The sequence below is a fragment of the Canis lupus genome, chromosome 11 (genome assembly GCF_003254725.2).
Source record: "Canis lupus dingo isolate Sandy chromosome 11, ASM325472v2, whole genome shotgun sequence".
Classification (NCBI taxonomy): Eukaryota; Metazoa; Chordata; class Mammalia; order Carnivora; family Canidae; genus Canis; species Canis lupus.
The window spans coordinates 46,590,582-46,618,271 of NC_064253.1; the positions used below are offsets into that span (position 1 = coordinate 46,590,582).

Here is a 27,690-nt window from a genome sequence, read left to right on the forward strand (position 1 = left end):
TTCTCCAAGCACACACAAAAACAACGTTTTAACTCTTATATGAGCCTTTGGGTCTCTTATCTCTGACACCGTCCTTTATATTTTAACACAATGCATTTTTCTTTCTCAGTTTCCCACTGCTGCCATATTGTACAATGCTTAGGAAATTCATGGGCCACACATAAATTGTTACACTAGTAATTTGCTTTCAACATTCATTTGGTTCAGGTGTACATAAACCTGATGTACACCTTATGTTCAAGTGTACATAAACACACCAAAAATTATTATCTGAACTGTCCAAAGAATGAGAGTGTGCATCTAACACTAACCTGTGCTGAAAATTTGCTGAGTAGAAGTGCTGAACTTGGTCCAAGCACCACAAGGTTTACAAGCCAGCTGAAGCTTTGCATCATCTCAGGCCTCATCAGGCAGAGCTGATAAATGGCTTTTCTTGTTTAAGAGGAGGATGCTGGAAGGTAGTGTTGGTTTCAGACAGTTGAAATGCAGTGACTGCCACAAATCACCAAAGGCCAGTGGTGTCACTTTGTTAGCACTGAGATCGAAGAGGCCAAGTCTTGATGTGTTGCTTTGAGACACAACTATTTATATAGAAACCACTTCTTTTTATCTTGAGGTCCTTCTATCTCTTTAAGGAAAAAGAAAAACAAATTTAAGTACAAGCTCAAGTATATGTTTTTTTCACAAAGTTGATTTCTCACTTTTTTATTTTGAAAAGCAAACAAAACTGAGACTCTGTTCTGACATAGCATAAAAGAGATGTCTTCTCTTCAGTGAAAATTACATCAGCTCCAAAGCAGACGAGGGAATCATCCAGCTAGCAGACAAAGTGAGATCTTGAAGAAGTACATTGTAAAGTATATTTCATTGCTACATTCAGTTTATTACTTCCTATATGAATTGGAGCCAACTTGAAGGCAGGAACTATATCCAGCACTTTTTAAAATTCTCACACAATGCCATATATTAATAATTTCAGTGCTAAATTAATACTTGTGTTGTTTGATTTATTAATTAGTTCTAGCTGGCTAATTTCTTGCTTCATTTTTTCCCTTTTAGTAGGTAGATGTTTCAAATATGACTTTAATCATAGTAATTTATTATATCTTGTATCACACCTATAATTCCATTCAATAAGTCTAGCATTCAGCTGGTGCCCAGACCCCTTGCAATGAATTTTATGTGTAGAATTTTTAAACTCCTTATTTTCAGGACACTTACAGACCATCAAATTATTTAAAATCCTATGAAGATAAGCTTTGCTAGTTTATTTATACATCTTAGAAGCCCCTTATTATTTCAAGCTAATACCTGTGCTCTATAACTAGTGAAAAAGATAAGATTATTCTTTTTTACACTGGAAGAAATGGGCAGCATTTTTCCACAAGCATGTTCTAGTTTATATTCCTTTGGCATTTCAGCATGTAAATACTAGAATCTCAAAATCATAACCGTACAAACCAATGCAAGGTTCTGTTTTCTTAGCAAATGTTAGAAAAGGCAGATAGGATATTTGATTTTGGATCTGAAACAAAGACAGAAAACTTCAGTGAAAATAAGATGGTTTAAGAGCTTAGACTCTTCACTATTTATGCCATCATCCTCTGAGAGCAATTCTCTAGAGAAAAACAACAGGAATTGAAGGGAAGAAAGGAAGGAGAGTACAATTCAGTTCCTGCCTGGATTCCTTCCTGTAGGTTTCCTGAATCCTGACCAGGCTTGAATGCAGTTCTGTGGCAAAGACCTTCTTTCACAGATCACCTGTGTTATGGAGGTCGGAGCTGATGAGAGACAGACACAGGTGTTGGTTTGTCTTCATGGGTTCTACTCTGTCCTTACTCTTCTTCCTGCCTTCTGTCTAGATTAGCTTCCTGACATTTGGCCCTGCAGATATTTAGTGATTTTAGGGCCACAATGAGGCACAGAAAGAAAAGCATTCTGTAGAATTCTTCACCAGTTTGCACTATGTAAAATCTAATCCCTACAATAAATGGTTTATTCCATACTATTCTAATGATTGTGCTTCCTTGATCAAAGTTCAGCTGAAATTGGTAAGCAAAGTGGTTCCAGGGGAAAGTAACTTTTGGGGTAGGTTATGTGTATTACTTCTAGGTTATATGGAATGGAATTTTCTGATTAGATTAAAAGCATTAGTGTCCCTGTTGACACTAAAAAAGGGGACACTAAGAATTTATGACATACATGACAAAAATTACTTAAATTATAACCTGTAGATACCTTTAATCAAGTGTATATAAAAAGTCTTTGGGTGACCAAATATTTGTTGCCACAGGTAAAAAATAGAATAATGGCATTGGTTGGTTACTTCTAAATATGCTGGAGCACTCTGGGGAAAGGGTCATTTCTGTGCTTTTGATTCCCAGAACAAAGTCCAGGTAAAGGAGTAGAAACCTCCTAAGACTGTCCTCAAGGAAAAACAAAACAAAACAAAAAACAAAAACAAACATTTTATCTCTTGTAGCTACAGGACCAAAATTTGAAATAAAATGAAAACCAAATTCAAAGTCTGTGAGTACATGGATTTGATTCAAACAAATTCAATTTACAGCTTCCTGGCTACTCTTGTATTAGAATTAAGCACTGATTGGAAAGGAGATTCACCAAGAAAAGGGTGTGTGTGACTTTGCTAGAAGAGAAATGAACAGCCCCCAGAATTTGCTATAATGACATAGGGAATTTAATTTCTCGCCATGGGGAGTGACATCTTTAATTGTATAAGGATGTTTGGATCAAGCTGGACAGAAGTTATGGTTTTTATTAATGTCGTTACTTGGAATTATTCTTTAAAGATTTTATTTGTTTGTTTATTTATTTATGATAGAGAGAGAGAGAGAGAGGGCAAGAGAGAGAGCATGAGCAGTGGGAGGGTCAGGGGAAGAGGGAGAAGCCAACTTCCCACCCAGCAAGGAGCCTGACTTGGGGCTCCATTCTAGGACCCTGAGACCATGGCCTGAACCAAAGGCAGATGCTTAACTGATTGAACCACCCAGGTGCCCCTCTACTTGGAATTAAATATGGATCCATGGATGTCAATTTAATAAGATTAACTCCAGTTGTTTTATCTGGAGGCCAGGTAGGTCAAAAGTTATTCTCAAATCTCCTTCTCTGTGTTGTCTCAGGTTAGGGTTGGCCATCTGTGTGTTGTCTCAGGTTAGGGTTGGCCAAAAGAAAAATTTGTATGAGTTTGAAAGGTAGAAGTGAAGCCTCACTTATGACATACTGAAGGTTGATGTAGAACACCAGATACCTCTGCCACAGGTGAATTGGCATTGAGGTACTGACTCACTTTTTTCAGGTGGGACTTTGCTTCCATTGGGTCTCCTTTGGCATCTTTATTTTCTGGGCCATGTACCTGGGCAGCTTCATTGTAAGGCTTCCTATTTTTATACAGGTTACCTGTGTCACTGAGATTGAAGGTAGTTTCTGTTTGCCCCTGTGGCTGCCACTTTGCCCTTATTTGCTGCTGCCTCATGCTCATTTTCTCTTCCTGATTGCTATTCCTCATAACTTACAAGGCACTTCATGTGTACCACCATATGCAGAGGCAAGCATTTCCATGGATTGTGTTAGATCTAATTCCTATAATATCTTATAGGAATTATTTCATATCACTCATGGTGGTTCTGCTTCTTTGGTATCAAACTACTTCTAATTGAAACCGTTTACAAAAGATAATTTGTAAAAAAGAATGAGAAAGGAACCTCCCAAGTGTCATTGCTAATCTCCTTCATGTCGTCATAGCATGCTGGGAGTTGACCAGTTGCTAAACTTTCTCAATTTCTAATATTTAGAAGTATACATTTAATGTGTCACATCAGCTGACAGAGCTGTTGCAGACTAAAGAAGAGTTAGGAAGTCAGGCTTTGGGATCCCTGGGTGGCGCAGTGGTTTAGCGCCTGCCTTTGGCCCAGGGCGCGATCCTGGAGACCCGGGATCAAATCCCACGTCTGGCTCCCGGTGCATGGAGCCTGCTTCTCCCCCTGCCTATGTGTCTACCTCTCTCTCTCTCATTCTCTCTCTCTCTCTCTCTCTGTGACTATCATAAATAAAAAAAAAAAAGAGGAAGTCGGGCTTTTTGTGCCTTCACCTAGACAACAATTACTGACTCTGTAAGTCCAGAAATCTGGGATGTGCTGGCGAAGAGCATATGTCTTCACATTTGCTGTTTTCTGCTTCAGAGAACCCCTAGTCCCATGCTGTTCAGTTGGGTAAAAATATCCTACCTTGGAAAAATATAATGAGGAGGTGACTATGTTGCTTTGTTTGACTGCTGTACCCCAAATAAATTGGTTTCTATTTTAAAAGCTTAGAAATTGAGAGCATACTTTGAGCAGTTTATTGGTTGGTTTAGAGAATTATTCCTATAGGAGAAGCAGCGGGGCCCTTCTGGTGAATGAAATAAAAACCTTGGGAGAAGTTATGTTCAGACAGGAAAACTCTGATCAAAATTAAATCATAAGAAAGATTCAATTTTCCTCAGGTCACAAATATTAATGCATAAAACTTGGTATCTCATCTATGACTCCATATTCTGTGATGATGGTAGGGAAGGATAATATCATGTATATCTTCTGTGAATTTGGTATACTATTTTTGAAGCTACTTTATAGCACCTCAAATTGGTTTGAAATTCAGGATCTTTATGTTTAGTAGTGCTGATTTGTATCTTCAGTGACATAATTGAATTTTCGTTTGAGAATACTTAAGTTGTGGTAAACACATATTTACTTCCGGAAAAAAAAAAAAAAACAAGTATTTTACCAAAGATACCTTCCAAAATTAGAGAGAGAGAAAGAGAATGCATGCAAAGGGAGGATGGAAGGAAGGAAGAGAAGTTCCTCTTGAGCATGCAACTCTTGATATCAACTCAGGTCTTGATCTCAGGGTTATGAGTTCAAGTCCCTATTCAAAAATGTTTTTAAAAAATGTAAGTATTCATAAAGCTTTGTTATACCTAGAATTAGTCAAGTAACTGGTATTAATGTTCTCAATTTATTTACTTTTATTCATTTTTTATTATTTTAGAGAGAGAATGCGATACAGCAAGAGCAGGGGGAGAGGTGGAGAGACAGGAAGAGAATCCTTTTTTTTTAAAAAAAAGATTATCTGAGAGAGGGAACAAGTGTGTGCAGGGGGGACAAAGGGAGAGGGAGTGAGAGTCTTAAGTCGACTTGATACTAAGCTTGGAGCCAGATTTGGGGCTCAATTTCAGATCCTGAGATCACGACCTGAGCCAAAACCAAGAGTCATTCACTCAACCGGCTGTGCCATCCAGGAGCCCCATTAATGTCCTCAACTTAGTAACTGTATGTTGTCTCATGTCTTTGAGCTTTCTAAATTGAATGCAGGATGGAAGAAGGGACAGCTATCTCTGTCTCATTCTTGTGTAACACCCATATTTGTATTTCTGGAGTTCCTTGCCTGTAGTACAAACTTGATTGCAGGTAACAGGACATCTTATCTGGATCCCATTTTTTTATCTTAGAAGGAGAAAATTGATGCATAAAGAATTGGAGTATTTACTATCTCAATAAATACTTATCTGGAATTAAGGTAAGTATTTGAAATAATATTTAAAATATATAGACATTTATGGCTTAACAAGGTCTTAATGAATCAAATACAGTGAGAACTATTTTCTACATTATTATAAAAATAAGGAAATATTGTTAAAATATCAAAACTAATAGAAATTTATTAGCAATCCTTATTCTTGAGTTTTTCTGAACCAACCAGTAATTTTCCCAAAGGGCCTTCCATTGCCCCTTGGATTAAAGAAACTAATCATAATCTCTTCCTGAAAAATAATTCCAAGACCAACTGTAAGTCATATAGCTTTGTGTTTTCCTTATACTTGCCTTCTTTCCAGAGTCAAGAATCAGAAATATTGGTATAGGTAGAATTTGGTCAAGCTCATGAAGACAAACCTACTTAAAGAGAATGAGAATTAAGTATATATACACACAAAGTGTAACACATGATAAATGATATTTTAAGTGTTAAGCCTACCAAAATTATTATTTTTCTCTTTCCCATATAATCACAATTTTGTGATTATTTAATGCATTAACATAAATAAACTGATTTAATGGAGATTCCTTTATTTAGAATAATTTTTCATGTATTTCAAAGGTTATTATCATCATTGAGATATTGATGCAGCTACCATCCAGTTATGTTCAACTGGATGTATTTCTGCTGCACCCCTACACACACCCCCACATTAAAAGCCCTTTGGAATGAGAGGCATTTGTCACTAAGGTAACTCAGTTCTCATAACTGAAAATCTAAGTAAATGGAGTTTACAATGCAGAGTGGTGAAACATGCATATAATAATTATACTTAATTTCTTATGAAACTAGGTTTCTCTCTCTCTCTCTCTCTCTCTCTGGTTTACAAAAGAAAGCAACAGGATCCATAGTGCCAAGTATTTAAAAGCTGAGTACTGAAATATATATTAAGGCATTTTTAGAAGATTTTATTTATTTATTTAAGAGAGAGAAAGCAGGAGAAAGTGAGGGGGAGGGGCAAAGGAAGAGGGAGAATCAAATTCACCTGCTGATCAGGGAGTCCACTGTGGGGCTCAATCCCAGGACTGAGCTACTCAGGTGCCCTATATTAAGGCATTTTAAAGACCCACAGAAGAAAAGTCAGAATGTCTGGTCTTTTTTTTTTTTTTTTTTTTTTTTTTTTAGAATGTCTGGTCTTATCTGAGTTCAGTTTTGAGTTTCTCTATCAACTGACTGTGTCCCCTTATGAAAGTTTATGAAATTTACAGTTTTCCCCATCAGTAATATGAGAATAAAGTATTTGATACTTAAAGCTCAATGACCCTGTGAAGTAAAATCAGGTCATATTTGTGACATATCATCAAATCTTATGAGAAGAAAGCACTCTAAATTTTTATTATATTTTTTCTTTCAAGATGAAGCAGCACTGAGATTTCTCTGGACTAAAACAATTAAATTGGATCTATAAAGCTTGCCATAAGACCAAGATATACTCCTAGGCATTTCATCCTCATATCCCAACAAGGATTGGTGGCATATGGATGATATCCATTGATAGGTACTTTTTTTTTCTGATAATGCATGCAAATTTATTACCTTACATAAAGTTTAAGATCATGATTTGTCCCTGGAGTCACTTCAGCAAAACCCTTTGCATGTTGGCCAGAAATATGAAAAAGAAAATTCACATTGTTTCTATTGGTGGGGACACAGGTCTTGGTACCTAGAAAGGCAAGAGAAAACTATGGCCATTTCATCTCTAAGAAGACAAAGAAAAAAATAAAACAAATTTTTTTCTATGCTCTTTCAGTTTAAGAAAGTAATGTTAAAAAATTCTTATTTTATTTTCACTTGAAATGCTTTATAAAATGGTATTTAAGAGAATTCAGTAGAAGGAAATTGCAGATTACATAAACAGGTTTCTGCATTTTTAAAGTGTTCCAGGTAGTTGGAACTTATTTTTTATAAAAGATTTACTTATTTGTTTATTTGAGAGAGAGAGAGAGAAAGAGAAAGAGAGTGAGAGCAGGGGAAGGTGAAGAGGGAGTCTCTGTTGAGTACAGAGCCCCGGAGGGGATTCAATCCCAGGACCCTGAGATTATGACCTGATCTGAAACCAAGAGTCATAAGCTTAACCAAAGGAGCAACCCAGGAGCCCCAGCAGATAGTTGGAACCTTTAAGTTAAAAGTACCCTCTCTATTTCCATCTCTAATTACCATGTAGTCTTTAGAGTCACAGTATCAACACAGACAGAGTCAATATGACCAACATTCTGCTTAAAGAATAGCATCTGCCATCCCATGGCATTTAATTTTATGCCTTCTTTTCACCTATACTATTTTGAAAATTTCACAAACAATAAGCATCTGATTCATGCTGTTTACTATCAGAGAAGTATTGTTATAAAATCTAACTACTCAATATTTGCATCACCACCTCTTTTGATAACAAGCTCAAAAATTAAATGCTTCAAGTTGCAATCTCATATTGATGCTATGCCCATATAAAGTCATCATTAGTGAGCTTTCTGTTGTTGCCAGGTAATTTAATTTATTTGCATGTCTATGAAGAAGAACCTGCTACTTATTGCCTCAAACATAGATTCCTCAAAGTCAGAGCAATGGTGTGACCAGTGTGACTGCCTCTGTGGGTATGTGGATCAAAGAGCAGCTGAGAAAACAAATGTTTATTGAACATCTCTCTTATGCAGGACACAGCTCTAGTCAATATAAATAATAATAAAAAAGTCATGGTCTTTTTCTTTAAGGAAAACTTATTTTTATATAGGGACTTACATAACAAATATCTGATTTTATCCTTACAATGACTCATTGGACTGTGTATCTGTTCTTATGACCAATTTTCAGATGAACCAACTTGTGTTTAGAAGTTATATAAAGTTATATATAAATTTGGCAAGTTTACAAATTCTGAAGTGACAGTGCTGAGACTTTAATCCAGTTCTGTTTAACGCTAGGGTCCGCACCTCAGCTGTGTCAATACCAGCAAGGTGCATCTCCCTACTAAGATTACAAGTGGGCCCCAATTTACAAATAAGTAAATTTTCCAAAAGCTCCCCTTATCTTATTGGTGAGATCCCAGATTGTTGGAAAAGTAGCGCATAAAATCCAGCATAACAATTCCGTGGCCACATTATTGTATTGATCAGATTAACTACACTAGCCAAACATCATTTCAATATTTATGTGCCAGACAGGATATGGCACATAACTGGGCTTCTCATCCCACTTCAAACCCTCCCATTCACCCCTCAGTGGCCTAATCCTAGCATTGGGACAACATATTCCAAGCAAAACCCGAAACCTTGCCAAGCTACAATCAGCACTTCAGAAATGAGCTCCTTTGGGAGAAATCATTTTCTTTGAAGATATCAAATATGAGAGAAATAATAAAAATGATGAAAAATAAATAAAATTAAAATATTATAATTTTATTTAACAAATAGATTTTATTTAATAAATAAAATACTTTAAAATAAATTTTATTATCTCTATACTTTTTTGGAATGTCATATAATTGGAATCACATAGTATGTAACCTTTTCAGATTGACTTTCTTTCATTTAGTGATGTGTATTTAAGGTTTTTTTTCATGGTTTTATACCTCGTTTCTTTTTAATGTTAAATAATGTTGCGTTGTCTGAAGTTACCACAGTTTATTTATCCATTTATCTACCAAAGCACAACTCAGTTGCTTCCAGTTTTGGCAATAAATAATGAATAAAGATGCTATGAACATTGTTGTGTAGGTTTTGCATGGGCTTAAGTTTTCAACTCCCATGCCAAAAAGTGTGTATGAACGCTGGATTGTATGGTAAGAGTATGTTCAGTTTTATAAGAAATTGACAGGCTTCCTTCCAAAGTAGCTGGGCCATTTTCATTCCCACCAGCAATGAATACGAGTTTGTGTTACTCCACATCCTCATCAGCATTTAGTGCTGTCAGTGTTCCAGATTTTGGCTATTCTAAGAGCTGTGTAGTAGTATCTTGTTTTAATTAGCATTTACCTGATGACATATGTTGTGGAGGATCTTTTCCTATGCATGTTCGCTATGTATATATCTTCTTTGGTAAGGTGTCTGTTAAAGCTTTTTGTGTCATTTTTAAATTAGGTTTCTTTTCCTTATTGTTGAGTTTTAAGATTTATTTGTATAATTAGTATAACAGTTCTTCTTCAGATATGAGTTTTGCAAATAATTTCTCCTAGTCTATGACTTGTCTTCAAATTCTCTCAATATTATATTTTGCAGAGCAGGAGTTTTTAATTTTAATAAAGACCCATTTATCAATTATTTATCTCATGGAGCATGTCTTTGATATTATATCTAAAAATGCATCAAAATACAAAAATTATCTAGTTTTTTTTATGTAACTCTGGGGGAAGAAAACTTTCATTCTCTTTTGTGTGCTTTGGCTGCTCTAATTATTAAGTTGACATAAGAGATTAACAAGAGAAAAATTTAATTTCATATGTGTAAGAGCCCCCAAAATATGAGGCTTAAACAAGTGACCAAAGCAGAAAGGTTTACACTTTTTAGACAAACAATAAATTTATGAAGAATTGACAAAACAAATGGATTTGGGCTTGAGGTAGCAAATCAATGAAGTAACAAGGTTTGTTCATACAGACTTCTTGACCTTGAATCCCCTATATCTAGTGATAAGAATGCCCCTTACCCACCTGGTACAGGGGGTACCTTTCACATAACATTTATTTCTTGCTTTCAGGGGATTAGTGAAGGGTCAGAGTGTCCTTCTTGCACCAACTGTTTCTCAAGTAACTTTAAATTAAAATAATCAGTATGTCAAAGTGGCATATTTGGGAATGGTTTAGTCTGCTCCTTATTATTATCTTTTAAGAGTTTTATAGTTTTGCATTTTAGATTTATTTTTTACGATTTATTTATTTATTTATTTATTTATTTATTTATTTATTTAAGATTTATTTATTTATTTGAGAGAGAGGTTGAGTGCGAGTGGAGGAGGGACAAAAAGAGAGGGAGAGGGAGAAGCAGACTCCCCGCTAAGCATGGAGCCCGAGGGGGGCTCCATCAGAAGACTCTGAGATCATGACCTGAGCTGAAATCAAGAGTAAAGTACATAATAAATAGAAGAGCCCTGGAATTTATCTTAAGGGTCCTTTTTTTTTTTTTTTTCTGTCACAGTGAGCCACTTGAGTTATAAACCTCTTATAACAGAGATAAACTCGATTAACCCATTGTTTCAAAAGTAAGATCACCTCTTCAGCATCACAGAGGTGAACTCTCCAACTATCAATTCACTAAGTAACGAAGTAAAGCACTCAATCACTTCCTTAATATTCATTTTTAGGGGGTCAGTTTGTCTTCTAACTTATCATGCTTATGAGCATAGGATTTCTGGATTCTTCTTCCAACACCATTTCTATTTGAAACAAATATGTAGAGTACTTTGTCAAGTCATCTGCTGGCTATTTATAAGCTTCTTGTTGTACATTAAAAAAGGATAAGAAGAGTTGCTACATAGGAGTCTTTCCTGTGGAAGTGGCAGTTTCTTTAATTCAGTTTCAAAATATAATAGACTATTTTCTAATTTTATGGAGGGAATTGGATTATATTCTATATTTTTACTCAATGTTTTCTCCTTTTGCAAGGCACTTAATTTTGACAATTCATAGTTTATTATGAATTTCTACATCAGGCAAATTCTTATATTTACTGTTCCTAAAGTTTAGTTTAATGTCCTCCCAAGGATAACTATATGCCTATGGTTTCATATCCTCCATCATAAAAAATAGTATGGAAGAAGGCAGATGTTAAAAAGAGGAGTAGAGGAACAGTTTTCTATTATCTCATCCATTTAGGCAACTTAGTTGTCAGTTCAGCCCTGTTACTTCTTCCTGAAAGTGAAGCCTCTTGAGGAGGAAAACCTCAACTGAAAAGGAAGAAAAGAATTAGAACAAGTGACATAGCAGACATCAACAAGATGATAATCCAAAGGTACTCCTAGATTGACTTGGCATTGGAGAAGGGATGAAGCTGTTTGTAGTCCACAAATTAAAAGTCAGGATTTTGTAAACCTGACCAACCCATACTTTTCTCAAGAAAAGAAGCTCAATGGTATTCTGTAATCTTCATCATATTCCTCAGATAACTTTAGCTCCAAGAACTTACATAACTAAGGAAAACTAATGATAATGAGAATAATTTTCCCATTCTAAAATATTGTAGATCACCTCACCTAAAATGACAACAAAACACCATCTTTAGACATAAGAAAACATTTTGTGCATGCACAGTACCTAAAACTTGTCAGACTTCCCTGAATATTCATTGAATTGATGAATAGATGATCCATGGCAATTTTCCATAACAGCTCTGTTTGATAAAAATATAGCGTGAGTCACATAATTTTAAATTTTCTAATGGTCACATTAAACATTAAAAAGATGCAGGTAAACTTAATTTTAATAATCCATTTTGTTTAATCTGATATATCCAAAATATAACCATTTGAGTAATCAATGTTAAATGTTTAGTAATTAATTTGACTTTTTTTCTTTTTTTTTTTTTTTTTTTTTTGCTGCTAAGCCTTTGTGCTTAATATTTTACACTTAGGGTATATCTTATTGGAATTAGCTACATTTGGAGAAAGTAAAAGCCAAATGTGGCTAGTGGCTGCCATAGTGGGCAGTGAAGGCCTGTCACAAATAATTGTTTACTGGAAATCTTGTTAAATGAATCCATCAATGAAGAATAAATGTATAAGAATGATGAGGTAACAATATTCAAAACTAATACACTTGAGAAAGATAACATTAAAATAAAATAAAAAATGTACTGCCCTGATTTCTGAGAGAGAACAATTTCTTTAATTATTAGAAATAATAATTACCAACTAGAAAAATTCGCCATATTACCTTTAATTCTGCTTATAGTTTAAGGAGAATCCCATGAAAATAAAATTTGTCCAAAGAAAGCAAATAAAATAGTGAAGTAATTGTATATACTTAGCCTAAAAAATAGATCAAGGATAAATGTGATAAATATTGTCAAAATGTTGAAGAGTTGTCATGTAGAAAATTGCCAACATTTTTTCAATGTACCTTCAGAGGACAGAAAAAGAAATAGTGGCTGACAGTTGTTAGTAGATAAAATTTTACTTAATATGAAGAAAAATATTCCCATAATAAGTGTCAGTTGCTTTAGAGATTTAATTATCTGAATTTAATATCTTATTTTTTTTTTTTTTTAATATCTTATTTTAAGTGCAAGGGAATTCTAATTTGGGGAAAATAAGTATTTTTTTCTCTGTACCCCTTTAAACTAGAACATGAATATGTATTTTATTAGGTTGCTCAAAAAAATGAATGACACGGTGCAGAAATGTCCAGTGAAAGAAATCTTCACCCAGGTGTTTGTTCATATGTAATGATTTCTGCTGAGGTCTGCAGCTGATTCTTCATGATTTTTCCAGAATTCTCCACTATCACATCAGCTGACACCTTCACAGAGACCTAATGACTTCTGCCCCCCCAACCTCTGTCAAGATCCCACCTTTCCTTCAGGGCTGAAGTCAACTATTTCTATGTTTCACTAACACAGTCTGCCTTTGAAAGTTTGCAGCATACTTGTTCTGTATGCCTGTCACCATTCTCAGAAATGAAGAATGAGGGAAGAATGTGAAATTACATCAATGCGGGAGAACAATAAGGATATTTATTAGCAACTGGATGACTGGACATATACTAGATATATTATAATCTTACAGAATACATACTTCCTCCTCAACTGACCTATATCCAATAGAGAGCAAAGGAAACTCCTTGTTAATTTATGCATCTGTAAAATACCTCTGTGTGCTAGGCATGAGGGATACAAAGCTGAGGGTATTTACTCTCTAGGGGACTCCCATTTTAGATGGAGTACACAAAGTAAGAAATATGATAATATGCCCTTCTACACTTCTGCACAATGTAGTCCTGCATATATGTGGCCAATAAGTAGTGGCTGATGAAAGCATGGGTAATTTCTCCATCGTGGCTCTGCACACTGTCTCCTGGATCTTTCCTGACTCTGGATATGGCTACCATTCTTGGTTTATTTTCAAAGGGGAAGGTGTGAAGAGTTAAAAACAATATAAAATTAAGAAACTAGATTCAGTACTGCTATTTCTAACAATAGTAATTAGCTGAACACACTATATACTAATTCAAAATTACTTACACATGAGCACACACACATACACACACATATATCCCTCCAGGGGAATGCAACTAGAAGAACTTAGTGAAGACCACAGGTTTAGATCAAGAGCCCTTCAAAGAATTGCTGATGGAATGGATCTGTTTATTTAGCTGCAAAATCTTCTTTATTAATGGTAATAAAGCATGCTCTGATCATCCTAGAGAGGCCACAGGCCCATCTCAGAGTGTGTTTGAAGGATACAAACTCATAGAGAACATTACTGTCTTATCACAACAGTTGGATGTGGAGAATTATCTCCAAGGCACCTGTGGACATCACGGTGATTTTGGAGATGCTTACTTTGAAGGTCTCATTGGCTCCTTTACAAAGTTAATTGCAGTTATAAGACTTGCTGAAGTGATTCCAGAATTTTGTTGGGATGTTTTGTTTTTGTTGTGTTTGTTTGTTTTTTACTGAGGCTGTAGGCTTTTAGATTCATGTCAGACTCAGTGATTGTGGTGGTTCTTCAGTCTACCTACTCTTCAAGGAGCATTGCCAAATCATAACAGTAGAATCTATTTCCTGTGTTTTTAGTGGATAAATCAAAGCTATTTTCTTCTCAGTAAATTTTGGATTACTTCTATATTAATCCATTACCTTGAACTATCTCTACAATCATGCCTCTGGCTACCCATACAGTCCCTTGAGAACTTTCACCAGTCAGTCAGTTTTACTACTAATAATTGAAAGCTTCAACGTCCACACTCTTCGTTCAGATCCACTATAAAGAGGATAGACTAAATGTATTCTATGGCAATGTTAAGCCACATTCTTCCATTTAGAGAAGTCTGTTTTTTATCATGTCTTTTCTTTCTTGAAAATATTCTTGAATTTGAATCAAGAGCTGAATTTCAGAAATAGGATGCAGAATTGTGTTAGAAAGCTAGTGTAAAGTAGGGGTGGTGTTACTGATCACTTTGAAATCCTTATTCTATCATTATTTTCAATCATTCTATCATATTTTCATTATTTTTTTTTCAAATTTTTTATTTGGTGTTAACTCCACAAGAAAACAAAAAATCAGTTACTCTGGTGTACGTGAAATCAGAACAATACAACCACGGGGAAAAAAATCTCAGCCCAGGAATGGAAAACGGATACTTCAGTGCTATGGATATGCAATGCACTTCATACCAGTGCGTTTCAGCGTTTTGCCAAGTTTTTAAAAAATGCTTTTTCTTTATGGTCATCCATTCACAAAACTAAAAACCACACTTTCAACTCTGTTGCTGAAAGCCTCTGGGCTTCAGCCACTTAGCTATGAAAACAAATAACATTTGAAACATTTACCAGGTTCCAATCATCCACAATTTGTTAAGACACTAACTCAGAAACTTGATCAGTTATATTTTAACTAACTTTATTTTAATATATATGTATTAGGAGTTCTATATATTAGGTTATATATATTAGTTATGTATATTATGCATATATTAGTTATATATTATATATTAGTTATATATCATATATAATATATATTAGTTATATATTATATATTAGTTATATATATTATATATCAGTAATATATTATATATAATATATTAGTATACAAATATATATTAGTTATATATGATATAATATATATTAGTTATATATTTATATTAGGAGTATATATATTACATATATGTAAAATCTACATTTACATATTTATATATGTATATATGTGTAAAATCTATATTTACATATTATATACATATATATATAAAGTAAAATAATAGCACACTTTAGGATCTCACCAAGGACTTCTTAAAATGATAAATATCCTAAATTTGTTCTCTTCATCTATTTATCTATCATCTATCTTTTTTTTCTTTTTGGTAAGGGGAAGAAAAACAAAAGATCATTTATTCAAGTTGGTTACTTTTTATGAAAGCTGTACTTTTTAATCATTAATTTATGTAGTATGTTTACCTCATACTTCAGTAATTCTATCCATTGTAATGGAATAAATCAGTTTTTAAAATGGGACATTAACTGGTTTTTGGTTATGATTTTTTTTCTGGAAGAATTAGAAATCTTCTATAAGCAAAGATGCTATACACTTCATGTAACTGAAAAGCTCAGTGCAAACAGTCTTAATAAGTTTAGGCTCACATAAGAGGAAGTGTAGAGGTAAGATGGAAACAAGGTATGATATATGGAGGCTGTGGCTCAGCTTTGGGTCTCCCCACCATCTCTTGACTTTATACTCATGTTAGTAGTGGAAACTCAACACTAGAACTTTCAGGCATTGTATATGGAGTTGGCAGTGTCTATTGGAAGTCAGTATCCATCTTTTCTTGTGACTTCTAAGCAGCAAGGACCTATTTCACAGAAGTTTCATAGAAAACTTCTCTCACATCTCATCATCCTGCATTTGGTTACACATCCTTTTCTAAATGTAGAGTGGCAAGGGGAATGTGATTGGTTTAGACTAATCATTTAGTCAACTGAAGACAATCTTGGTGGAAAAATATATATAAAGAGCTATATTTTTAAGTGAAAATTTCTATAAGTTCTTTCAAAGTGAAAAGAGATAAATTTCACTTAAGAAAAAATAATATACATGAATTACTCATCTCCATAATTCTTAAAGAGTGTACGCAAAGTGATAATCTTCCATGGAAAAAGTATTGTTATTCATATTCTGAAACAAGATGTGATTTTAAAAGCTTTGATTAAATTAGATTTGATTGAATATCTCACACATCTTTTAAAAGAAATTATCTAAGAATATTAATGAAGATAAATGAGTTTAAAAATTATTAAAAACTAAACATTTAAGTATCCTTCAAGCATCCTTTATGCTCATTGATTCTCTCTGTTCAGTTTCCAAAAGGTAAGAAACACAGCCGCTATAGAGTAGCCTTTTAAACTCTTGTTATAAATGGTGTTTATAATTTTAAGTTTGATGATTTACAGTACTTATGAAGTCTTATTTCTGATCCTAGAAAAATATATGAAAAAGGTCATCACATGACTATTTATTTTCCAAAGATTTTATTACTGGCAATGAGTAGGAGATTGATGTCTTTGGGATCACAGGATGGAAAGTTTTGTGTGTGTGTGACAAGTTCCTTTGCAGGTTAAACAGTCCGGTCATGCAGTAAGAAAACATTTAATTTAGTATTACCCAGCATTTGATCATGGATTTTTATTATGATAGAAGCTAATATCTTGATAAGGTGTTGTTTTCCTAGGAAGATATTTTGGGAATTCTGAGTTAAGAAATTAAAGAATGAAAATATTAATAACCAGAAATGGGGGATTTGGGTTGGGAATTTTGAAGATTGAATCTTGGTAAGTAGAAGCTGAGACAGAGTTTGGGGTGTTAGGTATCTATTAGGTTATCATTGCCTATGAAAGAAGAGGGAGGAAGAAAGAATGGACAAAGGGAGCAGGTTAATTGTGAACCAGGCCTGACAAAGCTATGGCCAAATTGATGGAGAAATCTGAGCAGTGCGTCAGAATTGTCCTACTTTGAGTCAGGACTGCTGGATCTTTATATATTCACCTAGCTTACTTACCAAAAGGCTACTCATGAAAATGGTGTGACCTCAAATGGCTCTCTGTAGCAGAGGCAGAACTTGAAAGAGACGACTGCTGGAGTCAGTCTAGTGACTGTCTCCCTATATCTGGGCAGGAAGCTCTTCCTTTACAGGGAATTTGGGGAGGAAGGAGGCGAAAGAAAAGGAAAGGAATTTAGGTAGATCCCCCCTGTATCTACTATTCCTCACTGGTGCTTAAGTTCCACTTCTCCATATGCATCCAGAAAGCAGCTTCTCCAGGATTTCTGTGAGCTTTTCTTCCTGAGTAGAAAGTGGTGGTCCTTGGAAACTGAGTTCATACGTATACTTATTTTCAGACTGGGATAGAAACAAATGTATTGACAGAATCAAATCAACCTGGTTTACAATCAATGGGGCTATTGCTATATTTGCTGGTGAAAGTGTACTCCCCTTTCTAGTTCAGGATCTTTAAACCCTGCATAGTGCAAATTACAGTTACCAGGATCACAAAGTCCACCAGGGAGTTATCAGGAGTGAAGAAGTTAAGCGAGACCACTCCTACTTCTATCACTGGATTTCTGGACTTATGTATTCATTCTGTGGTGACACCATGCCATACACAATTCTTTCTTTCAGCGCATTATGGAGGAAGGTATTCTATCCTTACAGAATAATGCCTCTGAGCTGGTGCTTCATCTGTACCTTCATAGTCATTCCAATGCTCTGTCAGGCCAGCAGCTTCTGGGTAGTGAAGTAAGTGATGCATCCAGTGGGTCCTGTAGTCATGAGCCCACTATCATACTTTGTTTGCTGCAATATGTTTTCCTGATCTGATGAGATACTGTGGGATTCCATGCCAATACTTTGTAAGACCTCACAATGTTGTACTAAGTTCTGGGACAAATGAGTAAAATCCAGAATATATGTATTTTCCTTTGGCAACAAATATCTGGACCTTCTAGTACAGAAGGAGCCCAGTTGGTTTCCTTGAGAAATAGTGTCATAGTGGAAGCTAAAATTTGTTTTCTACTGCCAATAGGTTGACCATTAGACTGTGGATAGAGCTAGATAAGCCTTGATAAATAGAAATCCATATTGATGGGTCTATGCGTAACTTCTGAATGTTTATTCAAAATTCTTATGTTAAAAATATAACACCCAATGTGATGGTATTAGGAGGTGGGGTCTTTGGAAGACGGTTAGATGACAAGAGTAGAGATCTCATGAATGGGGTTAGTGCCCTTATAAAAGAGGCTCCAGTGAGTTAGCTTGTCCTGTGAAAACACAATGAGAAGTCTGTGACCTAGAAGAGTTCTCAACTGACAATGATCTCAGACGTCCAGTCTCTATAACAGTGAGAAATAAATTTCTGTTGTTTGTAAGTCACCCAATCTATGGTATTTTGCTATCTCAGTCTGAATGGAGCTTCTATATGTGCCACCATGGCTACTTCATTTATATGCCCATCATCTCTACTTTGAGGTGGCTATTGACAGAAATCACTGACAATGTCAAGTGTTTAGTTTTTCCATGGTAAATGTGTTCTGGTGGTATCAATAAGTAGTATAGAGATCTTCATGCTTTATGCCCACTCCCCTATATTCAATCACATTCTTCTACACAAAATCTGTCTATCTCTAATCTTGCTTTTTTCTCCTTTCTGGACACTAATCAGCTGTTCAAGCCGTTTACTATCACCCCATAGTCCTTATATATTCTAATTCAGGTCATTTATTATCAACACAAAGTGGATGACCGGTGGCACTGCCTAAAACCCTGCCCACTGGAAGGTTTTTCCTTATTGTAGTCTTGCAAGCCCAACCCTAAGTGAGGTTATAATGTAGCTAATACCCAGTTTGGGCTTGGACCCATATATTGAACCAATATACTTATAATCCAAGTTTGAGCCTTGTTCTTATTCTTCAGCAGGTCTTATGGGAAACCTGATATGACCATAATTGTAAACTTAGAGATAGGTACTAGTACAGTAGTGATATATGCCACTGTGGTCTGGGTTTCCTATCTATGCTGCTTTCTTATACCCTGTGGTCCTTCTCATGGTCAGTTTGAGATATGTCAAATTGCTGCTGAGCCCACCTAAGCTTATGATTTATTGGCTGACAAATCTAGCTCTGAATGGGCAGTTGCACATACATTGTCACTTAATGATCATGGCCAGGTGTTCTGTATTTACTAGACCACAGAAAAATTTTTTTAAAGATGCTTTAAAAGATAATTGTCTGCTTTATTTAATTATGTGGCTTAAGTATCAAGGCTTCTTGCACTATAACTTGGATCAGCTGCAGAGCTCTTTCCTGTTCTGGGATCCTTTCAAAGCTGGAAGCATTTTACTTTATTCAGTATGTGGGCCTGAGAAGTATTCTTAGGTGTGGAATATGCTGCTACCAGAATCTGAAAAAAGGGACTGTACTTTTTTTTTCATGGTAGGATATGAAAAATATAATTATTTGTCTCCTACTTGTAAAGGAGATATCCAGAATGCATCTGACCACCGGGTCTTTAAAGTTGCATAGATGTTGTTGGACTTTTCACTCTTTATAGGATTATCTTCCACTCTTAAAATAAAAATGTGGGACTAGTACCAGTGGCCACCTGGTGCTTAAGTGACACGATTTGGCCTTTACTTTTTCAGGGTTCTAACATTTTCATTGCTATCAGTGAGACAAATTCTCTAACATCCTCTTCCTTCATCAACACTGGCCCAGAGAGGAAGCACTACTAAAGATTTTGGCCTGAATAGGTGGTGTATCCTCTGGGCTTTCCGGTGGAACATAATCATCTGAAGGATGTTTAGGGCACACATTGTATGCTCATTCCCAAATGCCCACTTCCCTATACCTTTTATCCTTTCCTTCACCACTTACCATGAAAATTCTATCCTTTCTTCTTCCTACAATGCAGGTACCACTGCCTCTAAGTTTCTAAGTATCAACCTAGTGTCAAGTTTGCAACACCTACTCTTTGCAAGAGTGTTAAGTCTGGTATCGTATGAGTGCATTTCCAAATTCTATCCTCCCAATTGTATATTGTAATAACTTTAATAAAGCACCTTCAGAATCTGGCCATGACTTTACTCTCTTAGCTCTCACCATTATGTGCGAGCTAAGTCTTACAACTCCTTTGAGATATAGTCTCCTTTTTTTCATATCAGACCTAGCAATGCTCTGGGAAGATTACATTGTAACTTAATCTCAGCTATTGGCATAGGGACCAAGAGAGGTCAAACTCCGAGAAGGTGACCAATCATTACCTCTTAAGATAGAAGCCTCAACATTCTTTTCCAGTATGAGAGTAGGAGATTGTGTGTGTGTGTCTGGTCTATGGAGGGTTGTTTATCATGGGACAGGGCACTTCAGGCTCAGAAGTTTGAGAGCAGGATGGCAAGTCAGAATGTACAGGAGTATCCACTCAAATATCACCATCCCATACAGGGGCTTCTACTTGGATGTCAAAGTCTCAAATTTTCCTAGCTAAAGCTCTGACTCTGGCATAACAGCCTTGCTTTGGCCTGGCATTTAGTTTTCCTTGCAGTTAAGTCACTCAGACAATTAAATCATGAGGCTGCTCCTCAACTTCCTCTGCCCTTCTGCTGTAGAAGATGAGAACATTTTAATGAAACCAAGTAAATCATCTGGTTTTCACACTTCTTTTTCAGTTGCCTGTTACTCATCTTCAGCTGTTCTTTATCCTTCTGTAATATACCAGTGACCTTTAGAAATAATCATCCAATACTTATTAGTGTGTCCCCTTCCACCAGGATACTATCCTACTTCATGTATTAACAACTGGACTTCCACCTGTGTCAAGGACAATTTGTGCCCTCCTGCCCTGCCACCTTCATCCCTAACAGGATAGTAAATAACCCGCAACACTATTGCCCACACTCTTGGATGAGTCTTGATATGTACTGCCTGGATTTGGATTTCTCTGAAGTGGATTCTAAGGTAATGCAAGGCATAAGTTTATTGCTGATTAATACCTGTCAAAGGAAGGAGGAAAGAAGAGTGTTGGACAGAGGGAGGAGTTGTGATGGGGGTGCCCATAAAGCCTTGGCTAACCCAGTGGGGAGCTCTGAAGTGAATAGAGCTTAAGTTCTTCTACATCAAACTGCAGTGGCCCACTCTAGCTGAAGAAGACCCTGAAGGGGCTGGCAGCTGGAAGCCATCCGCTGACTGTACTTGTCTCTGGGCAATGTTACCTTGAAAGAGGGGATCTGGCTGGTGCCATTTCATGTCTACCGCAGGGGTAGAAAAAACTTTTTAAAGGAAATATTGTAAAAAATAAATAAATAAATAAATAAATAAATAAATAAATAAATAAATAATAAATAAATAAAATAAAGGAAATATTGTCTTTATTCTTGAATCTTTATGTAAAGCCAGACAGATGAGAAATTAACTCTAAAGGACCTTAATAAAGAAAATTCTAAAGCCTCCCTTTTATTTCAAAACTGTACTGGTAGGCAAAAGAAAGTTTTGTTTTTTTTTTAAAGCTATTCCAAAAACACCTATTTTTCAGCCCTGATGATGCAGAGAATTATATAGCCGAATACACTATGAGTGTAATTCCCAAGATTCTTATTCTTAGGTCAACCATCTTGGCAAGTCAAGCACTGGAAATGCTTACAGATAATCTTTCTTTTAATCAAACCATGAAGTTCTGCCTTAAAGATAGGTAACAGTCCTACCAAATGGAACCAGATTTTGCAGAGAAAATGTCAAAGAACCAAAAACAAATTGATTTAAAATGGTGGACTTTATGAATTTCCATGTGATTTCCTATCTTTCTGTTTTAGACTTTAGTCTCAGATTCTGTGTATTATTGCTTTGTATTTGATATTTACTTCCAAGTATCTCAAAAATCATAACCCATTCTGCCCTTAGGGAGGATACAGAGTTAAGGATTTTTTACACTGACTTTTATAAATATAATTTCCTCAATTGGATGGCATTTTGTAATTACAAAAATATTTGTTTTTTAACTCTCTATAATTCAATAGCATGTGAGACCACCTCTATTTTGGTCAGTTCAGCCCATATTTTAATGTTGTTTCTATGTGGCAGGCATTATATTAGGGGCTGGGGATACACAGATAAATAAGATGTGGATAACACGTTATTAGCTGCTCATGGGGATGTGATATTTGAAATTAAACTGGGCTTTTAGGGTTAAAGGGTCTGGCCAGAAGAGGACATGGGAATGTTTGTAGTCAAATCACCACTCCCCAATCTCCTTAGTCCTTTGGAGGAAAGAACATGTGTACATGGTATTCTTTGAGCCAGAACCTTGCCCAAAACTAAACATAAATGTTAATAGTATCACACAAATTCCATTATGCCTTTTACTTTTTTGTGTATTATGATTTAGCACATAAATTGATTTGAAGGTAGTTTTGAGTCATTGATGTTACTGAGTTTTCTATTTGGAGCTACCCACAGATAGAAATGGAAAGGAAGTCATTCATGCACTTTTTTTCTGGGATCAATAATCTCAGAGTCTGACTGATTAGTGTCTTCAAATGCTGTCACAGTTGATTACAGAACCCTGAGAATAAAGGTGTAGGTGGTGCAGGAAAGATTATTGTTCTCACTGTGAACTCTGATTTTTTTCTTTCAGGTTACAGAAGGAAGAGCCTAAAGGAAAATGTAGGTCAAGTGCTTTTATCCCTTGCAACTTTCAGAAGAACAATCACAAAATTACAGTGACTGGTCCTGATTTCTAATGATGGAAAGAGAAAGGTAATAGGGGAAAAAGCACTGGGCAAGTGTTTTTAACTCATATTTTTAAATATGAAAGAGCATAAATCAGGTTTCTAAAAAATTATGGATGTATTTGACTTAGCCTAATTTGACTTTGGTTATTAGATTCAGCTTTTTATGTGACTCCTTCTGGTGATTATCATTTTAACATTGACAAAGTGAGAAAAGGAGAAATTAAAATGTATGTTTATAAGGCACCATGTTTAATGCATATTACAATTCTTTCATTAACACATAGCCCTTCACAAAATAATTATTTCTTAAACATGTGGATATTTGAGAGGATAGAAATGCTTTGTTCATTAGTGTAATTATTATAAAATCAGATCCACTTAATTTCTTGTTTATAGATATCATATTAATTAAAAAACAGTTTATAAGCATGTGAGGTACTTTCTATTATCTCAAAATCAGATATATTTGTTTTCTAAATGAACTTCTCATATTTCAGGAATAATGGTATTTTAATTAGGGCAGTATCAATTTAATTAATATAATTAAATATATAATGAAGCTTCCTATTTTATTGGAATTGGTTATGCTGAATCCGTGGTGCTAATGTATCATGTTAGAAAAGTGAGTACAACTAGAAAACAAATGCAAAAATCTCTGCTTCAGCAAATATTTTTGCTCTGCCTTCAATTTTGAGCCAGGCCTAAATATTTAATGGGAATTTTTAGGATACAGGGTGTTGACAAAAGTATTCTAGTTTGAGGAAGTGGTATTATAAGACCAAATTAACCCTAATGTAAAGCTTTGAAGGCAATCTGATGGGAAGTGTTGTCAGAGGTTGAGGGCACTCATTACTAGTAGAGAGGGAAAAACAGAAGAGAAGGGGAGTGGAGTGGAAGACTGGTTGTGTTTATATTTTCTTTTATCTGTCTTATTATTTTGTCTTTAGCTGGCTCAACGACACATATCTGGACACATCTCTTAGGGAGTTGGAATTCAATAGAGAGGGTGGACAATACAGAATCAATGAAGTAATCTTGGTAATATCAACTTCCTCTGAGGCTCCTAATTAACTCATAAGAAAATGAAGGTGTTAGATTTTAGTAATTTTCAACAAGTTTTCTGCATAGAGTATAGTTGTTATGAAATGTATCATAAGAAATATATTCCCTAGTTAGTAGGCTAGATAACCTTTTGAAATATTATAAGATTTTCCCCTTATCAATATTTTTTCTCTGCCATGATGATTGTTTTCGAGCCTACAACTTGTTGCCTCAGCAATGGGCAGACCAAATACTACCAAGAATAGGATAAAGGTTAAGACTTAAGGGCAATTTCTACTGGATAAAAATGAGAAATAGAATGTTCTTTTTTGTTCTGGGAGAAGAAATTGGAGGAGAGAGAATGAGAGAGAGAGCCAAGTGGTTAGACCCAGTGCCTTAGGCGATTAATCTTCGATCTTTTCTTGGGGATAAATTTTGGGGAAGAAGGGTAGAAATAACCTGTTTGGGGGTAATAACTTAACTTCTCAGGTATAATCTGGTAACACCGTAATGAGGCTCAGCAGTCACCTTTTCATGTTCCTATATCTTAAGAGTTTGAATTTATTCCAGAAGAAAAAAAAAAAGAAAAAAAAAAGGAAATAGAAATCTAGAGTTAATTTACATTAAAATAAATTGCTGTAGGGATGCCTGGGTGGCTCAGTGATTGAGCCTCTGCCTTCCACTCAGGGTGATCCTGGGCCTGGGGATCCAATCCCACATAGGGCTCCCTGCAAGGAGGCTGCTTCTACCTCTGTCTGTGTCTCTGCCTCTTTCTCTGTGTCTCTCAAGAATAAATAAATAAATAAAATCTTTAAAAATAAAATAAAACAAATTGCTGTAGGTCAGGGTTTTTATATTAGTGTCTTTTAAACTGCTGGTCATAATGTATTAGTATATCTTGAAATCAGTTTGTGGGTTAAAATAGCATAAAATAGAAACATGCAAGTACATCCCACATAGTGTTAAGTGTGGTGAAATCAAGGTTCCATTTTATTATCAACAGCTAAATCTCTCTCTGTCTCTCTGACTACATCTATATCCCTCTATATCTGTATTATATCTGTTTCTGTATCTATCTATATCTAACTATATACACACCCACATACATATTCACACTTCTGTTGTACTATATCGCAACAAGAAAAAAATGTATTTCTTCCTGTGGGTGGATTAAAGTGAAAATATGTTTAAATACAACTGTGATGTGTTTCAAATTGGAAGAAGTTAAGTTACCTCGAATGGAAATTTAAGTTTTCTTTTTCACTACCAAATGAGAATGGGAGCTCCAGAATGGAGAACCAGGTAGTAAAAATAAACAATTTTTCTTATGTCTGAATTTTTGTGTGTAAATTATGACCCTATCACACTAAACATAATTAAAGTCCTTGAGTTTGCACATGATTTACTTTTTAAGAATACAGTAGAGTCAGGCAGCCCCGGTGGCTCAGTGGTTTAACGCTGCCTTCAGCCTGGGGCGTGATCCTGGAGGCCTGGGATCAAATCCCACATCAGGCTTCCTGCATGGAGCCTGCTTCTCCCTTTGCCTGTGTCTCTGCCCCTCTCTCTCTCTCTCTCTCTGTGTATCTCTCATGAATAAATAAATAAAATCTTAAAAAAAAAAAGAATACAGTGGAGTCAAGATTATCTCTTAAATTTCTTCACTTTTTCTTGTATTCTGATAAGCCTCGATTGAGAAGAAGTAGAAGGGTTGCAGACAATTTATTGGAAATTGTTCCTACTCCAGAAAGTCTCCATAATTTTGTGTATTGCACTCTATATCATTCGTCAGTTCAGACCTAGTGAAAAATGTTTATTCCTCCTGCATTAGGAATCTCTTAAATGCCCATCAGCTGTAGCCTATTTGTCTTTGGGAGGGAAGGAAGCATTGACAAGATAAGGTAAAGGTCCTAAGAATTCTGCTGATGTTTCTCCCATTAGTTGTCTTGAAACAATCAGTACCTACACCCTCACATATGCTGGTTTAGATGTCTTCAGAAATAAAGAGCTGAGAAAAATAGGTAGAGATCAGTTAGCATCAGAAAGTCCCTTTCCGGGCAGCCCCGGTGGCCCAGCAGTTTGGCGCCACCTTGGGCCCCAGGTGTGGTCCTGGAGACCCGGGATCCAGTCCCATGTCAGGCTCCCTGCATGAAGCCTGCTTCTCCCTCTGCCTCTCTCTCTCTCTCTCTCTCTCTGTCATGAATAAATAAAAAAAATCTTAAAAAAAAAAAAAAAAAAGTCCCTTTCCTATGTCCCCCTGAACTAAATCCTCATGGCTGGTGAATTACAACCTAAGAAGTAACTCCTCAGAGAGCTGCTTCTCCTGGGTGGCGAGGGTAAAGCCTTGACCAGAAAATTTTTTTGGTGGGCACTCTGCTGCTTCAGGTTCTTCAGCCTAGGGTGCATCCATTTCTGTGATCCTTGAACTTATAAGGCTTGACAACACACTAGGATCTGGCTCTATTAGCCAGAGCATTTTTGCCTAACAAAGTAGTAACTATCTCCAAGAGAGTATGAGGGCTCAGGCTATGCTTGGTACCTTACTTTTCCAAACTAAATTTTGGAATAAAAATTATCAAGTTCTCTGGGGAAAAAAAATCAGATTTTTATTGAAGTTGCATTAAATCTTACAAATAAATGCATCTTCCTATAGTGAATATGGTGTATCTCCTAATTTGTAGTTCTTCTCAACTTCTTTTTTTTAAAGATTTTATTTATTTATCCATGAGAGACACACAGAGAGAGGCAGACATAGGCAGAGGGAGAAGCATATCCTCTTCCTTTATCCCCATATCCCTAATTATTCACCTTACTACACTGACTATGATATAAAGTTAAAGTGAGTAAACGGATGACAGTGGGCCATCTTTTATTTTTTTTTATTTTTTTTTATTTTTAAGAGTCCAATCATAGGGGGATCCCTGGGTGGCTGAGCAGTTTGGTGCCTGCCTTTGGCCGAAGGCGCGATCCTGGAGTCCTGGGATGGAGTCCCACATCCAGCTCCCGGCGTGGGGCCTGCTTCTCCCTCTGCCTGTGTCTCTGCCGCTCTCTCTCTCTCTCTCTCTCTCTATCTATCATGAATAAATAAATAAATCTTTTTTAAAAAAGAGTCCAATCATAAAACTTTAATTCTACTTACATTATCTTTAATACACATGTTCCTAACAATTATGCTTGAACTGGTATTGAAAGTTTCATGAAGAATTAAACAAACCTATCCATCTTAAATTATTTCTCTGTTAACTATTTTTGCAACCAATTATATACAGCACAAAAATGAAAAACCTTAAAATAAGTTAAACACATGTTTTGTTTTACTAGTGATTGACCTATATGAAATAATGGATATTAGGAAATTTTATTTTATTTTATTTTTAAGATTTTATTTATTTATTCACGAGAGACAGAGAGAGAGAGAGAGAGAGGCAGAGACAGGCAGAGGGAGAAGCAGGCTCCATGCAGGGAGCCTGACATGGGACTCAATCCCGGGTCTCCAGGATCATACCCCAGGCTGAAGGCAGCGCTAAACCGCTGAGCCACCAAGGCTGCCCAGGAAATTTTATTTTAAAGCATCTTTTCTTGTACATTTTTTCTCAGGCTGCCTAGAATGTTTAGACACAAGTAAGTATAGCAAAAATAATGAAAGTACATA

The 27,690-nt window shown here is 35.6% G+C and overlaps 1 long non-coding RNA gene across 2 annotated transcripts in view; it reads left to right on the plus strand.

Annotated features, from left to right (window-relative positions):
* Window positions 1-27,095, plus strand: part of LOC112650159 (uncharacterized) — a 35,239-nt gene extending 8,144 nt beyond the window's left edge. Inside the window, exons 3-7 of one of the 2 annotated variants that reach the window (XR_007414053.1) lie at window positions 5,507-5,574; window positions 6,948-7,090; window positions 21,045-21,231; window positions 22,904-23,025; window positions 26,939-27,095. This is a non-coding gene — a long non-coding RNA (uncharacterized LOC112650159). The remainder of the gene's footprint in view (window positions 1-5,506; window positions 5,575-6,947; window positions 7,091-21,044; window positions 21,232-22,903; window positions 23,026-26,938) is intronic. The other variant, XR_007414054.1, reaches the window with a different exon arrangement.
* The last annotated feature ends 595 nt before the right edge of the window (window positions 27,096-27,690 follow it).